The sequence below is a fragment of the Caretta caretta genome, chromosome 11 (assembly GCF_965140235.1).
Source record: "Caretta caretta isolate rCarCar2 chromosome 11, rCarCar1.hap1, whole genome shotgun sequence".
Lineage (NCBI taxonomy): Eukaryota > Metazoa > Chordata > Testudines > Cheloniidae > Caretta > Caretta caretta.
In genome coordinates, this window is record NC_134216.1 from 55,094,088 (window position 1) to 55,111,273 (window position 17,186).

Below are 17,186 nucleotides of genomic sequence, written 5' to 3' on the forward strand. Positions count from 1 at the left end.
GTGACCATGCAGAGCTCATCAGCACAGGTGACCATGATGGAGTCCCAGAATCGCAAAAGAGCTCCAGCATGGACCGAACGGGAGGTACGGGATCTGATCGCTGTTTGGGGAGAGGAATCCGTGCTATCAGAACTCCGTTCCAGTTTTCGAAATGCTAAAACCTTTGTCAAAATCTCCCAGGGCATGAAGGACAGAGGCCGAAACAGGGACCCGAAGCAGTGCCGCGTGAAACTGAAGGAGCTGAGGCAAGCCTACCAGAAAACCAGAGAGGCGAACGGCCGCTCCGGGTCAGAGCCCCAAACATGCCGCTTCTATGATGAGCTGCATGCCATTTTAGGGGGTTCAGCCACCACTTCCCCAGCCGTGTTGTTTGACTCCTTCAATGGAGATGGAGGCAATACGGAAGCAGGTTTTGGGGACGAAGAAGATGATGATGATGATGAGGTTGTAGATAGCTCACAGCAAGCAAGCGGAGAAACCGGTTTTCCTGACAGTCAGGAACTGTTTCTCACCCTGGACCTGGAGCCAGTACCCCCCGAACCCACCCAAGGCTGCCTCCTGGACCAAGCAGGCGGAGAAGGGACCTCTGGTGAGTGTACCTTTTAAAATACTATACATGGTTTAAAAGCAAGCATGTGAAAGGATTACTTTGCCCTGGCATTTGCGGTTCTCCTAGATGTAGTCCTAAAGCCTTTGCAAAAGGTTTCTGGAGAGGGCAGCCTTATTGCGTCCTTCATGGTAGGACACTTTACCACTCCAGGCCAGTAACACGTCCTCGGGAATCATTGTAGAACAAAGCATTGCAGTGTATGTTTGCTGGCATTCAAACAACATCCGTTCTTTATCTCTCTGTGTTATCCTCAGGAGAGTGAGATATAATTCATGGTCACCTGGTTGAAATAGAGTGCTTTTCTTCAGGGGACACTCAGAGGAGCCCATTCCCTGCTGGGCTGTTTGCCTGTGGCTAAACAGAAATGTTCCCCGCTGTTAGCCACAGGGAGGGGGGAAGGTTGAGGAGGTAGCCACGCGGTGGGGGGAGGCAAAATGCGACCTTGTAACGAAAGCACATGTGCTATGTATGTAATGTTAACAGCAAGGTTTACCCTGAAAGAGTGTAGCCACTGTTTTATAAAATGTGTCTTTTTAAATACCGCTGTCCCTTTTTTTTTTTCTCCACCAGCTGCATGTGTTTCAATGATCACAGGATCTTCTCCTTCCCAGAGGCTAGTGAAGCTTAGAAAGAAAAAAAAAATGCACTCGCAATGAAATGTTCTCCGAGCTCATGCTGTCCTCCCACACTGACAGAGCACAGACGAATGCGTGGAGGCAAATAATGTCAGAGTGCAGAAAAGCACAAAATGACCGGGAGGAGAGGTGGCGGGCTGAAGAGAGTAAGTGGCAGGCTGAAGAGAGGGCTGAAGCTCAAATGTGGTGGCAGCGTGATGAGAGGAGGCAGGTTTCAATGCTGAGGCTGCTGGAGGACCAAACCAGTATGCTCCAGTGCATGGTTGAGCTGCAGCAAAGGCAGCTGGAGCACAGACTGCCACTACAGCCCCTGTGTAACCAACCGCCCTCCTCCCCAAGTTCCATAGCCTCCACACCCAGACGCCCAAGAACGCGGTGGGGGGGCCTCCGGCCAACCAGCCACTCCACCACAGAAGATTGCCCCAAAAAAAGAAGGCTGTCATTCAATAAATTTTAAAGTTGTAAACTTTTAAAGTGCTGTGTGGCATTTTCCTTCCCTCCTCCACCACCCCTCCTGGGCTACCTTGGTAGTCATCCCCCTATTTGTGTGATGAATGAATAAAGAATGCATGAATGTGAAGCAACAATGACTTTATTGCCTCTGCAAGCGGTGATTGAAGGGAGGAGGGGCGGGTGGTTAGCTTACAGGGAAGTAGAGTGAACCAAGGGGTGGGGGGTTTCATCAAGGAGAAACAAACAGAACTTTCACACCGTAGCCTGGCCAGTCATGAAACTGGTTTTCAAAGCTTCTCTGATGCATACCGCGCCCTCCTGTGCTCTTCTAACCGCCCTGGTGTCTGGCTGCGCTTAACCAGCAGCCAGGTGATTTGCCTCAACCTCCCACCCCGCTATAAACGTCTCCCCCTTACTCTCACAGATATTGTGGAGCACACAGCAAGCAGTAATAACAGTGGGAATATTGGTTTCGCTTAGGTCTAAGTGAGTCAGTAAACTGCGCCAGCGTGCCTTTAAACGTCCAAATGCACATTCTACCACCATTCTGCACTTGCTCAGCCTGTAGTTGAACAGCTCCTGACTACTGTCCAGGCTGCCTGTGTACGGCTTCATGAGCCATGGCATTAAGGGGTAGGCTGGGTCCCCAAGAATACATATAGGCATTTCAACATCCCCAACAGTTATTTTCTGGTCTGGGAATAAAGTCCCTTCCTGCAGCTTTTGAAACAGACCAGAGTTCCTGAAGATGCGAGCGTCATGTACCTTTCCCGGCCATCCCACGTTGATGTTGGTGAAACGTCCCTTGTGATCCACCAGAGCTTGCAGCACTATCGAAAAGTACCCCTTGCGGTTTATGTACTCGGCGGCTTGGTGCTCCGGTGCCAAGATAGGGATATGGGTTCCGTCTATGGCCCCACCACAGTTAGGGAATCCCATTGCAGCAAAGCCATCCACTATGACCTGCACATTTCCCAGGGTCACTACCCTTGATATCAGCAGATCTTTGATTGCGTGGGCTACTTGCATCACAGCAGCCCCCACAGTAGATTTGCCCACTCCAAATTGATTCCCAACTAACCGGTAGCTGTCTGGCGTTGCAAGCTTCCACAGGGCTATCGCCACTCGCTTCTCAACTGTGAGGGCTGCTCTCATCTTGGTGTTCATGCGCCTCAGGGCAGGGGAAAGCAAGTCACAAAGTTCCATGAAAGTGCCCTTACGCATGCGAAAGTTTCACAGCCACTGGGAATCGTCCCAGACCTGCAACGCTATGCGGTCCCACCAGTCTGTGCTTGTTTCCCGAGCCCAGAATCGGCGTTCCACAGCATGAACCTGCCCCATTAGCACCATGATGCATGCATTGGCAGGGCCCATGCTTTCAGAGAAATCTGTGTCCATGTCCTGATCACTCACATGACCGCGCTGACGTCGCCTCCTCGCCTGGTATCGCTTTGCCAGGTTCTGGTGCTGCATATACTGCTGGATAATGCGTGTGGTGTTTAATGTGCTCCTAATTGCCAAAGTGAGCTGAGCGGCCTCCATGCTTGCCTTGGTATGGCGTCCGCACAGAAAAAAGGCGCGGAATGATTGTCTGCCGTTGCTCTGACAGAGGGAGGGGCTTCTGACGACACGGCTTACAGGGTTGGCTTCAGGGAGCTAAAATCAACAAAGGAGGTGTCTTTACATCAAGGAGTATTTCAGGCCGGACTTCACGGAGGGTTCCAATAAGAAATGGTGCACCTAAGTTATTGTTCTTATTGGAACAAGGAGGTTAGCCTGGCCTCTGATTGATACATGGCTAGATTTACCTCACTGCACCTTCTCTGTGAGTGACTGCAGTGTGACCTAGAGGAATGAGTCCCCTAGACAGGGGAGGAGGCAAATGAGTACCAAACAAATCTGGTCTATTTCTTGTTTTGATCCACTCCATCTATCTTTTACATCTTTGTCTGGCAGCAGACGGTGCAGAAGGACTGCATGCCATCCACATCTCATGGCTGCTCGGCAGAAGATGGTACAGTACGACTGCTAGCCATCCTCATCTCTTGCCTGCCTGGTAGAAGATGGTACAATACGACTGCTAGCAATCCTCATCTCTTGCCTGCCCGGCAGAAGATGGTACAGTACGACTGCTAGCAATCCGTATCGCCTGCCTGCTCACCATAAGACGGTTCAATAGGACTGACTGCAGGACTAAAGAGAATGACCTGGTCAAGTCACTCCAAATTTAGTCCCTGCGCCCATGTCTGCCCAGGCGCTCCCAGCCGACGTGGCCAGGAGCACCTCGGACACGGCGAGGACAACTACCGTCTGCTGCCAGAAGGTAATGGGTTGCTGCTACTCTGTAGCAAAGCCGTACCACGTCTGCCAGCACCCAGGAGACATAGGGTGACGGTTACCTGAGCGGGCTCTATGCTTGCCGTGGTATGGCGTCTGCACAGGTAACTCAGGAAAAAAGGCGCGAAACGATTGTCTGCCCTTGCTTTCATGGAGGGAGGGAGGGAGGGAACGGGGGCCTGACGATATGTACCCAGAACCACCCGCAACAATGTTTTAGCCCCATCAGGCATTGGGATCTCAACCCAGAATTCCAATGGGCAGCGGAGACTGTGGGAACTGTGGGATAGCTATCCACACTGCAACGCTCCGGAAGTCGACTCTAGCCTCGGTACTGTGGAAGCGCTCCGCCGAGTTAATGCACTTAATGCACTTAGAGCATTTTCTGTGGGGACACACACACTCGAATATATAAAACCGATTTCTAAAAAAACGACTTCTATAAATTCGACCTTATTCCGTAGTGTAGACATACCCTTAGACTTTTCCATGCAAAAATCTGAATGGGGAGCATAGATTCTGCTCCCTGACAGGTGATAAAAGCTAGAGAGTGCGGTATAAGGAGGATTAAGTCATGGTGGGTTGGGCATAGAGGGAGAATAAGTTGCTTGCTCTTTGAGGGTAGTCAAGCTTGTGTACCAGTGTGCATGGTTTGGGAGATAACAAAAGCAATTCTGACTGTGCCAGCTAGATTTCCTCCTAGGGACTCCAGCTGTTTTGCTGGTCTTCAGCACACACTACAGTATAGCTGACAGCGCCTTACATTATGTAACTATACTTCATAATACTTTCGCTCAAACCTACTCCCTATAGAGCCTGATTCAAACTCTATTGAACTCAATACAAAAACTCCCATTGATTTTGGTGAGCTTTGGATAAGATCTTTAGGAGTTATCTTTGCCTGAATCTCCTGTCTTTATAAAGCAAATGAATCAAAGTTATTCACAAAATATTTTTTCCAAAAAGTAATAATCTGTGTCCCAAAAGAAAACAACTAACTGCTGTAATTAACTATATATCTGAATATCAGTCCCTAGAACACTTAGCAAATGAACATGTAGTGTGATTAACGTGCAAGTTAGCAGTATGTGAGTGAACAAGCACAATAGAAGAAACACCCAGGCTAGTGCATCACAAAATATACTTTGTTCATTTATTTTGACAGTTGTTTCATTTGACTTATTTGTGATAATGCTTAATATGATATTAATTGGACTGGAGTATATTTTGTTAAAGAATAAGTCAGTAATATGAAACTTCAGAGCAGCCTTGTGCTACTAAATTAAATGAAAGGTGCATAAATGAATGTATCACTTGGTTCTGCAATTTATCACATATGGATATTTCATACATACACACTCATGCTCACACACTTGTCGAAAGCTAAAATGTCTTGCACTTTATGAGCAATGGATTTTCGGATGGAAGTGTCGGACATGTCCAAACATGTCTCAGGAAACTGTCAGTGATGATAGTTTTGGGGTAAGGAGTGCAAACAGGGTGATGATTGTTTTCATAGAGTAGTGGGGATTTATTTAAAAGACTTAAATAATATTTGGAAAACTCCAACGTGCTGCTGAGCATTTAAATACTGTATGTCATGCTCATCATGAAATGCCTATAGTGTGCAAAATAATACAGCATACTCTTGGCCCAATGTTTATTTTCTAAACAATTTAAAGCTGCTTTGTGCCTGCAACTCATTTCTCTGAAACACTTAAGGATTCTCTATGTTTTCTTGTGCAAGCATTTAAATAAATGTGTGTGTGTATATCTATTGTAGGCAACCTATAATTAAGACTGAAAGAAAGGTTGTTGATTAGTGAGGAAATGGAATGGTGAAATTTTAAAATACAGACCTTGATCAAACATTAGCTGCGTTGAAACAAGCAATAAAAGGCATTATGGGATCTGTCATTTTGTGAGATGTGGAGCTAGGGTGCACAAGAAAAGGTGCAAGTGGCAATCCTAGGAGATAAAGGATGTGTAGCATACAACAAACATGGAATTTATTCTACCTGATGCTTAGAGCAGCATTTTTCAGAATGTGGGGCACATCCCATTGGGGGGGGTCATCAAATATTAGCCAGGAGAGAGCTGACTGTCCTCTCAGCTATTCTTCAGCATATCCAGCTGTTAAGGGTGTGAAGAAAGTTTTCAAAATATGACCCAAGTGAAACTGGTGCAGACTACTTCCTGAATTTGCAAAGAATCTTAAAAATTAGCTGTGGCATGTGAACTGCCTCATTCATTTCAGTGCGTGCTAACTCACTCAAATGATGATTCTTTAACTATTTCACTATAATAAGAGAGTTAACGCATCATAATATGAAGGTCTACACCAGCATTTCCCACAGTGGGAATGTAGCAGACCACAAAGGACTAGCCAGAGGATATGGAAGATGTGCCTTTTAATAACATATAGTAGAGTTATGATGAGGAGCATGATCAGTTAAATTTTCTGGAAGGGGGCAGAGTTCGTCTTTCAAGCATTTGGAAACCACTCACTAGAGTCACCTGCCCACCACTGCACAATTGCTATATGCAGGACTAGTGCTGCAAAAGCAAAGGCAGTATGCCACAGTGAAAAGGAAAAAAAGTGCCACGCGTTTCTATTTCCAGTTTGGTAGGGAAACATGCAAGAAATGGATAATATAAAGCTTCCCCAGGTATCTTTATAAACTTCTGCTATCTGTGGTGTTGTCTCTGCATATTCTTTTTGCGGGGTCCATCTTTTTAACAGCATTTGCAGATTGTTCAGTGTAGCCCTGATGATCTCCCCTCTTTGGTCAAACTGGTAACTCTGCTTCCTTACCCTGGTAGCCGTGCTCTCTTTTCATTATTGCTACCATTGTGTGTGGCAGTATTTTTTTTTTTATAACGGTTACCATCAACAACTCCCTACCCTTACAGGGAGGTGTGCTGCATTAGCCACCACACGCTCCTGCTAGGGTACAGGCTGGCTTTGTGCATTTTAATTGTAGGGGCATGACATTGCAACATTCCCTGCTTCAGTGTAGATTAAGGCACAACTTTTCTCGGTGTGATGCCCACTGAGAGGATGGGGGCCCAAGAGTATGAAAAATTATGGTTTAGGAGACAGATGGAAACAGAGGAAATTTTGAATGCAAAAGGGCTTTTTCACACTGTCAGAGATCCGACTGAAAGGCTCATTCCCCACTACAGTGGTATCAGGGCAGCAGATGGCACAGTGTTAACGGCACAGGAAGACATCAAGAACCACGGGAAAGTATATTTCAGGGATTATCAAGGGACATTATAGACAGTACCGAGTGTGAGGCAATCATCAGCAGAACCATAATATCACCTTCACCTTTTCTGGCAGAGATTGAAACTGCAGTAAACAAGCTCAAACTGGGAAAGGCACATGGTACAATGTTACAGATCAATTCGTAAAAGAGGCTGGCAACTGTGCACTCAGTGTCCTTCATAAAATCTGACAACGGGCAAATGGGAAATGAGGGACTGGCCAAAGTACCAATGCAAATCAATCTACATCCTGCTATGCCTCCTCCCTCTCTTCCCCCGAAACAACAACACATATTGGAAATTGCATGCAGAGCCAGGCAAGATGGGGGTCAGAATAGACTGACTGAGTAAGAATTGGGAGAGGAGAAAAAATTACATTTTCATCTTGAGACTTGAGCAAGAGTTGAGATAATTCAATCAACTGCTCTATGTGAATTTTGTGATTGCAAGAGAGGTTGGGATTGTTGTATGCAAATTGAAGCAGCTTGTTGTGGTTTCTATACCTGACTTGATCAATTTAATTTTGTCAGAACTTGTATGGGAAAAAACAACCAGCACTGCACACAGAATAAGATAAGACACTGTTGTGGGCTTGGGGTTTGAGAACAAATCTTTCAATTGAGTTAGATTTCTCTTCTCTTGCTATGTTTTATAATGTAAGGGCCAGATCCCCAGCTGGTGTAAATTGACCTAGCTCCATTGAAGTCAATGGCTCTGCGCTGATTTACATAAGCTGGGGATCTGGTCATTATTTATTGTTTAAGGGCTTTTCTATGGTACTGCTTATAAAGAGCATGTATATAACTAATGATATGTTATGTTTTCTAAACGAATGTCACCATTAACCGTCTAGAAATCATTGTCAATAAGATGCTGAGTGCTGAAACTGGAAACTTCATTGTGCTAGTTCAGCAAAGCAGTATAACAGGAACTAGAGTTTTGACAGGTTTGTTTTTCACCAGCAAGCACTTGATTTCTATGTGATTCCTCCGAAGGTAAGTGGCATTGGATAGGAAAGGACATAGGCCCAGGAAAGCTTGGAGAATGCTTTCATGCCTAGCACCTCTACCACTAGCTATGGAACTTCAACCACAATTTTAAACTGCGTCTCCTGGAAGGATGATGATGTAAACATTGGTCTCTGGGGCATTAATCAGCTCAATGCCTTGCTGTGGAAGAATGGCTCTTCTGGCACAGAAATGGCACATCTCCTCAGGGAAGAACTTTCTTCATCTTTAAGATTTAGTGGCTCTTATAGAAAAAGAGCTAGTGAAAACTTGGTTGATTTAAAAAAAAAATCACAAGGATTATTTTTTATAAAATCAGATTTGTTTAATGTTAATCAAGCCTGAATGAGCTGCCACTCCATTGCGGAGCCAAACCAGGGAGGGAAAACCATTCCTTTCAACATCTGCATGTTGACTTCAGACTTGGGGAAGATTCATAAAGGAACACTGGAGGTGGTGCAACAGCTGTCATTGACAAAACAAAACAAAATAGAATATATTGGGAGTCTTTACTAGATGTGTCATATCCTTTGAGGCATAACATTTGCAAGTTTGGCCTTGGAGCTGGGTCACTCATTCTCCTGCATTTTCTTTTTTTTTAAAGCTCTTTAAATATATATATATATAACAAGTTGAAGAACAAGTCATGTGTTCCCCCAGATGCTAGGTTGGCTGTAACTGTAGCTCAGAGTGCGGGAAGTAAAGGAACATATCTAATGTGTGTAATCTGTTAAGATGCACAATTCAATTGACGTGGTAAACTTGTCAGAAAAAAGGATTTTGAACAAAATTAGCAAATGAGTCTACTGTGACATTTTTTGTAACCAGACCAAACTTTCAGAAAATGAAGTTTTTCATCTCAGTGGATTTGGAAGAGCTGAAGGACAAGGATGAAATTCAGCTTGCTGTATCGCTTGCTCTCAGGCTGACACTTACTGACATGAACATACTGTCAAAACATGAAGGAAAGCAAGGTTGTGCAGCCAATGGGGAAACAAACAATTACCTTCTGTATACCCTTTTGAGTTGAGTCCATTTTCTGTGAGAGCAGTGACCGGGAACTGTGAAGGAGGAAAGTAAGTAGAAATCAGATGAATACAACAAACAAAGCCCATGAAGTGGAAGATGGAGAAGGGCAGAAAAAACCTGATCCATAGAGAAAGTAAAATAAGAATTTACCCAGATGCCAAAAATACACCCCAAAGTCTCACTTTAAAAAAGAAAAGAATGAAATAGAAGCATAATATTCTCACACCAGGCAACTATTCATTTCTCGAGAGCATCATTTTCTGCATCCTCTCACTCTGTGCTGATGAGTAATGTCCCTTCAGGGCAAGCTTGTATCATTTGGAGGAATTCTACCTCTTACACACCAGTTGGAGAATAGCCTTAATTAGGGATGACTGTGGTTAGCTATTCCCCTGAAGCTGACAGTGGCTACCAGCAACAAGCTGTCTATTGAGTCCTACCTAACTAGCAATCCAGCATACCTGCCCAAGATTTAACACAAATTGGAGAACAGGACATATCTCTGGATATCTAGGCTGCTACCCTCTCCGAAGGAAGATGGGAGTGTGGCATGACATGACGGAGGACTTCCTTCGGGCACATAGGATGTCTTGGGATGTAAAGGCACAAGCAGAACTCACCTATACTAGAGAAGTCTACAAATGCTGAAGTCTAGCTTCAGTAGGGAGAAAGGAAGGTGATGATCTCAGTTTGGGGATTTTAAAATCAGCAAAATGTTAGTTAATAGAATGTTAATGCAAATTTAATTATGACGATTTATTGATAAGCTCTCCTTAAATCCACTGCTGCTTGGTGTAATATCAAAAAAGTTAAAAATTCGCCCTTGTGCAAAAGAGTAGGACAAGGTGCACATAGGACTAAGTCCTGTGTAAGCCCTGAATGGGTGAGGAACAGCGATAGTATTAACTTCAGGCGAACACAGGAAGTAATACATTTTAAATGTAGATGTTTATGAAGGGCTGAGTCTTTTGTCACTTTTCTGGTGCAAAAGCATTCCTAGTTTGGAGCCCCAAAGTGGATTGCAGATGCCATAAAATACTTGTGTATCTGACTACCTGATTTGTGCCTACCATCTGGTAATTAAAGGTGGGTGATGTATTCAGATTTGCTCCTGCAAATCAGCTTCTTTGCATTCATATGGGAGACCACATTGATATTTAGCCCATAGCAGCATGCTCAAAATTTAGTTTGAAGTATGTATTAACATCTTCATGGGAAATAAAAGAGATTTGATGTTAGATAAAATAAAGTCTCTGTGTTGCTCCAGGGATGCTTTTACAAATTGCAGTTTGCTGATGCTCAGTTAGGTGCAGTGAACTGATTCACTATTAATGCTTCATGTACTGTTGTGACTGTTTAGAACGAATAGTTAGTGTGTCAAATATGTACTGTCAAAAAAAGTAGTTCACTGAAACTTGCATACCCTGCAAGACTACATATAAGCTAAATATTCCACAGGTTCGACAGATTGGTGATTTTCAGTTTGTCATTAATGATATGTGATAGGTAAAGGGAAACTTTGGTTGGTGGTAAATATCACAGAATATGACCTTGGAAATATGATATTTTGAAATTATACGTGATTTTCAATAAATAACGTATTTGATTTTGTCTCATTTTCTGATACACTCAGTAGACCATGATTTCCTTCATTTTATTCATTATTTAAATGTACACAACAAAAATATATTTTTTGCATTCTTTTACTATAAATTGATCACGAATATCCAAAATTGTAGCTTTGTTGTGATTGAACAGAACAGTCATGTGGCATTATGGGGTCAAATTCTTAATGCTTATTAGCATAGCTACACTGAACAGATACTGATTTAAACCAAAAAGAAAAGGAGTACTTGTGGCACCTTCGAGACTAACCAATTTATTTGAGCATAAGCTTTCGTGAGCTACAGCTCACTTCATCGGATGCATACTGTAGAAAGTATATTTTCCACAGTATGCATCCATCATACTTTCCACAGTATGCATCCGATGAAGTGAGCTGTAGCTCACGAAAGCTTATGCTCAGATAAATTGGTTAGTCTCTAAGGTGCCACAAGTACTCCTTTTCTTTTTGCGAATACGGACTAACACGGCTGTTACTCTGAAACCTGATTTAAACCAGTGATGATCTGGTCCTGTATCTGTTTGTTAGCTGAATTAAGAGGCAAAATACAACCAATATTGCCTGAACTCAGATCAGGATTTGAACCTTGAAACTCTTGTGTTAAAAGCATATTGTCCATCAATTGAGCTGAAGGACTAAGCTTTTGAAAGTTCATTAAAAACATCTGGAAAATATTTTTGCTGTATTTTGACCACCTTATAGAGTGGTCAATTTTTTTCAAAAGTAATATATCTATATAAACCCCATATTTTTCCCCCTGGCAGCTCTAGGTTGAATTTTGTGTTGCTGAGAGAGATGTTTTTGGAATGGAAACCATGAAAACCAATGAGCTCATTCACTTTCACATGTGACTTTCAGGGGTCAGATCCTTAGCTGGTGTAAATTACCCAGCCCTATTGATTTAAATTAAGTGGCAACTTTTACACAAGCCATAGATTTAGTCCCAAGCCTCAAATTTCAATTAACCCAGACAAACTGAAATAAATACAAAAAGATTCAAATGCTATCACTGTAACCAAAATGCTGAATTTTGCTTCTCAGTAACTTCAATGTAATTCTTGGAAACACTGTCTACTTCAGCGAATGGCACTACAGTCAGAGAAAAATTTCCAGGGACATATTGTCATTTTCTGGAATATTAGATCTCAAAGAGACCACATCACAATGAAGTTGAAAACAAACTTTGTCTTCTCACTCCTCTCCCTTTATCTTTCCACTTTTTCATATCCTTTTGGGATTTTTTTTCTTTATATTGTAACATTGATACTAATTGTTGAGACAATAACTAGTCTAATCCCGAACACCTACAGCCTGAATGAAAGCCCACTGAAGTCAATGGGAGAGTTAAGTGAGATCACAGCCAGAAAAGTATGAAAAATGTCCAAGGATGACAAATGTAAGTAGGTGCTGTTTTCCAAAATCTTGCCCCATTTGCAATACTCTCCATTTGGAAATGAGAGAGTGATATGTTTTCCCTTTGAATATTAGCATGCTTGTATACTAATTAAAAAAGTTAAAACTTCATGAAATCAATCATGACTTATCAAATTATATTTTTTTAATAAAACATATGGCAACATATTAGATTTTTTTAAAATGATGTACATTCTCTTGAGCAGGGATTTTATCCAAATGTAGAGGCGGACAGAATCCTTGCATCTCCTTGCTGCTCTCTATGAAGGTCTCTTTGCTTTAGAAAGTTTTCTCCCTTCCTTCCCTGGTCCAAAGCAGACTCAATCTGTTGACCTTTCAGGCATTCTGAACAACCAGTCTGATTGAGAAGCTTGGTGGAGCACTGTGACCATGGTGGAACAGAAGGTGGGATGTTTCTTTGGTGTATATGTGAGGTGGGAACTTCAGGTTTTAAGTCATGTTGGTCTACTGACTGGTGGTTAGAGGAGGTGTATTGTGATGGAGAAAAGTGGTGTGCTTCTGTTTTGAATGATCTATGTTATAACCTCTTTAGTACTAAGTTCTTAAATGTCTGTCAAAAGTGTACAGAACTTTGGATGGGGGCCCTTTGTTGCTGCGTTATTTTTCTTGGATTAAAAATTAAAATAAAATAAATGCATAAATAAAATATTGGTTGCTATACACCACTTCCATAATAATGCTTTCACATCTGTTGGTAAGTACAAAAATATAGTCGATGATGACTAATTTCAGCAGTACTGAGGTGCCATATTTGAATCAGATTTTAAAAGTCACTATTGTAAGATCAAAAGATTTATTTGAGCTTATTTACTTACTTCTGATCAGTTGAAATTAGTGATTTCTGTATATTTTTAAACAGCTTTAAGTAATGACACATTATTACATCCAAAAATTCAGAACTGAGTCCAAGTTAACCTTTTCCCATTCCTACAACAAATGCATTTGGATTAAGTTTTAGTTTTAATAGCACAAGTGCAAATCATTGTTACTAAGATTTATATGCAAATTAAAATAAAGGTAAATGGCAGTTGAGATGGTTATTAATATTGTTGAAAAATCACCAGTTAAACATCCTAGTAAGACTTTAAATAGCAATCACAGATATGTATTTCTTGAGGCTAATTAGTGTAACATCTGTGTCATCAGTGTAATGGCAATCCCTGTCACAATTAGGTAATATGGTTGTGTTCTCAATATGAGTCTTCCAGTTACCCTTATTTCTTCTAAAAATATGTTCTGGTTGTGATAGATGGCAATTTCCTTCAATTCCTTTGGGAGATCTTATTGTATTAAGTTTATGTATCATTATGGGCCAGGGATTGTATGTAATTCCATGGGGGAGGTTAACCACAGCTCGTGCCAGTATTAAGAACAATGGGAACAGTGGGAGATGATTAGGCAGAGATATTCCATTACTTGGAGAAGCTTGCCTATACTGGTTCAAACTGGATTCTACAAAGAGCCAAAGAAAGGTCTTTTGGATAAATAGCCGGAACTTAAATTGATTTAGGAACTTCTTTCTGATCAAGCAAATGGACATGATCTTCTGTCCAAAGGGGGGCCCTTGTGGAAGGGGTGGAAGGACTTGACCTACCAGCACCACATAAGGCTGAGGGGTGACCTCTAAGTTTTTTGTTGTTTTGTTTTTAAAGCATGTGTCGGTTCTTGTATTGTTTTAACATGGTTTCTCTATAATGCTTTCACCTTAAGAATACATATGCTTGCTTAGAAAGCTGGTTGGTAATTTGTAAATGCAGGCGATACAATAGACATAGTCTCTGGAGAGAAAGCAAAGGTGTAAATCCAGAATGCTGTGTGGGCTTAAAACTCTGGTCAGGTAGGAGTGAGATATGGGTGTGACAGCAGGCCTCTGCCCAAGACAGGTGATGGCTGGGAGCTGGAAACCTTTAAGTGGATGCCCTTGAGGGACCATGGAGTGGGAATACAGGTGCAGTTACTCTGAAACTCTGCACTGGTTACTATGAAGCAAGTGGCATGGAGTGCAAAATTGATGCAGCTTCACACTGGAGGGAAAGATGATAAAGGTCACCACTATATACTCTGGGCTAAATAAAGCTCTCATTTTTACACTAAAATAAATCCAAAGTAACTCTGTTGCTTTCGGTAGAATTATTTCAGATTTACACTGGTGACACTCATATCAAAATTTTACCCGCTCATGTCTAGGTTGTGACTTAGACTGAACACCTGTTCAGTACCCTCTTACATCTTATGCACTTGCTTCTGTCTTAAAGAAAGCCAGTGGGAATGAGCATAGCTCATAGTAGATGTTAGGGTGTTGTGTTTTAATATATTTCTGGTATAGGCTAGCAGCAAAGTACTACCCATTCCAGGGAAAGGGGGAAGCAGGGAGGGAATTGTGCCTTAAAGGGGTGTTTCAGAGTCACAATTCTTCCTAGGGCTATTGCTAGGGTAATGCAGTTCATGCACCACCCCTAGTTCATTGCCATGCATAGCGGCATGATAGTAAATATAAAGAAGTTCCAATAAGTAATTCATTTTAGAAGATATGGGTACTGGATAATGTGGTATGAAGACCCTTAAACGTTGCGGCAGGTGTGCTAATTTAACATACATAAAGTTACCAAAAAAAAATATATATATATATATATATGTCATGCTTTGATTCGCTGAATAGGCAGATAAGGTTTAGAATCTTATTTGATGCGTGTCATATCTAGCTCTTAACCATGTAGAGATGAATCAGTTCCCACAGAGTGGCTAGTGTTCAATATTTACAAACTGGAGACGGCTTGGAATTGAAAAATTGGAACTACATAGCTGCCCTGAAAAATGTTTAAGGTTTCTAACCTGTCCTAACCTAAACCTGGCAGATATCCTCAATTTAAAGCTGGTTGAAATTTTTCAATTAAATCCTCTTTTGATAGTAAATAGTTTTTATGTAACTGTTTTCTGATTTATTTTTTTCCAAAACTCTTAAAAATTAAAGAAAAACTTTAACAAACATTTAAAAAAATATTTTTTGTCAAATTTCACAGGAAAATTAAATAACTTCCTGAGTGGCTCTGTTAAAATGCAGGTGTTAAAGATCTGATCTAAAGTCCATGGAACCCAATTAGTAGACTCCCTCTGACTTTAATGGGTTTTGGATCAGGATATAGATATTCAAATTACCCAATTTCTCCAAAGTACCTGGAATTAGATTAAGAGTTGCCTGAATGGTTAGCATTTCTGTTACAAGATAAAGGAAAAAAAGATCCCAATGAATATGAGAAAGTGGAATTAAAAGGGAAGAGTACATTGAGATGACAAAATTTGTTTTCACTTTGATATGGTCTCACTATTGACCATTTTCCCTGTCCAATTTATCTCAAATCAAGACAAGTAATTTACAGCATGGGTAAAAAGGTTACACTAAAATAAAACTCTCACTCAGAACCTGAACCGAGAATTTTTTTTTTTTGTGTGTGTGCACCTTTGAACATTCTTGGCTAACTTGTCTTCACAGTTATCAATTTTGTGTGCAGCAGCACTGCTGGGTTTTGCCTGGGGCTGGAAATGGCAATGCTGTAAAATAGTCTGTTCCTATGCTATTCCCAGCCTGACTGAAATGAGTGAGTCTCCGAAATCTCACACCAAGGCCCATTCTCAAGGGATTTCTTGCCCAGCTTTGCAGAGTCAGGAGATTCAGGTAAACAGCTGATATTTGAAATCGTAATAATGTGCAACTCCAAATCATTTGATTTCACTTAGCAGTAGTAAATGTCTCAATAACATAGGCACAAAGGAATTTGCATACTGGATCAGACCTGAGGTCTGTCTGATCAGATATCTTGTCTTTGACAATGGCTAGCATCAGATGTTTCAGAGGAAGTTGTAAGAACCCTGCAGCAGGCAGATGTGAGATAATCTTAAAAGGGCTTCTCCTTTTTTTTTTGTTCCAAACATTTCAGTCAGTTCTGTTACATGGCCTTGTTTATGTTTCTGACTGAATGAACTGAATGATTTAAAAAGAAAAATAAGAAATAACAAATAATTTGTTTTTTGGTCAAACTTTTCAGCAAATACACTTTCATGAAGAAACTCTTTGCATCCCCAAACATTATTACAAACCCAGGACGCTGTCCAAATATTCACAAGTAATAAATGATAACCTTTATCCTGAAAGGAACTAGAAGCAAGAATTTCTCGCTCCTGTGCAGAGCCCATATAAAAGAAGCTGGCATCTTCAAATATATGGTTGCAGATTCAAACCCAAAATAATTTCACAAATCATAGTGAGCAAACTCTGTACTTTTATTGACCAAAATATTCAGTTTTACTTTTTACATATAGATAGTGTGACAAAGTCAGGCTGGAAGGCTGCAAGAGGGTGCTCATGTTGGGTTCCGGGTCAATGAGGGACACCTGATTCCAATTAAGGCCTGCCTGAGGCCTTTTAATGCCCCCCACAACCCTTGTGAGAGAAGGGGGGAAAGAGAGAGAGAAGCTACTGCTAAGAGAAAGAAGCTTCTCCAGCGTGGCAGGCTAGGCTCCTTCCCATAGGGGAAGTTGCCAAACCTGAGGCCTTCTGGGGAACGACGGACACCCCAGGGCAACCAACAAGGCGATACCCTGCACCAGGGAGGAGGCAGCTAAAGATAGCCCCTGGGTTTTCTTTGTTTATGAGACTGTTTTCTATTTTGTTTGGTGGAGGATCAGCCCTTAGGCCAACCTTCAAGCCCATCCTGAAATGACGACCAAGGAAGCACAGAACGGGGAAGGCAAACCCTGCTGTGAGTGGGGCTGATTACCTCAGGCCTGCC

The 17,186-nt window shown here is 41.8% G+C and overlaps 1 long non-coding RNA gene across 1 annotated transcript in view; it reads right to left on the reverse strand.

Annotated features, from left to right (window-relative positions):
- LOC142068568 (uncharacterized) overlaps nucleotides 1–17,186 on the reverse strand; it is an 83,981-nt gene that overhangs the window by 38,708 nt on the left and 28,087 nt on the right. The window contains exon 2 of the long non-coding RNA XR_012664424.1: nucleotides 9,319–9,373. This is a non-coding gene — a long non-coding RNA (uncharacterized LOC142068568). The remainder of the gene's footprint in view (nucleotides 1–9,318; nucleotides 9,374–17,186) is intronic.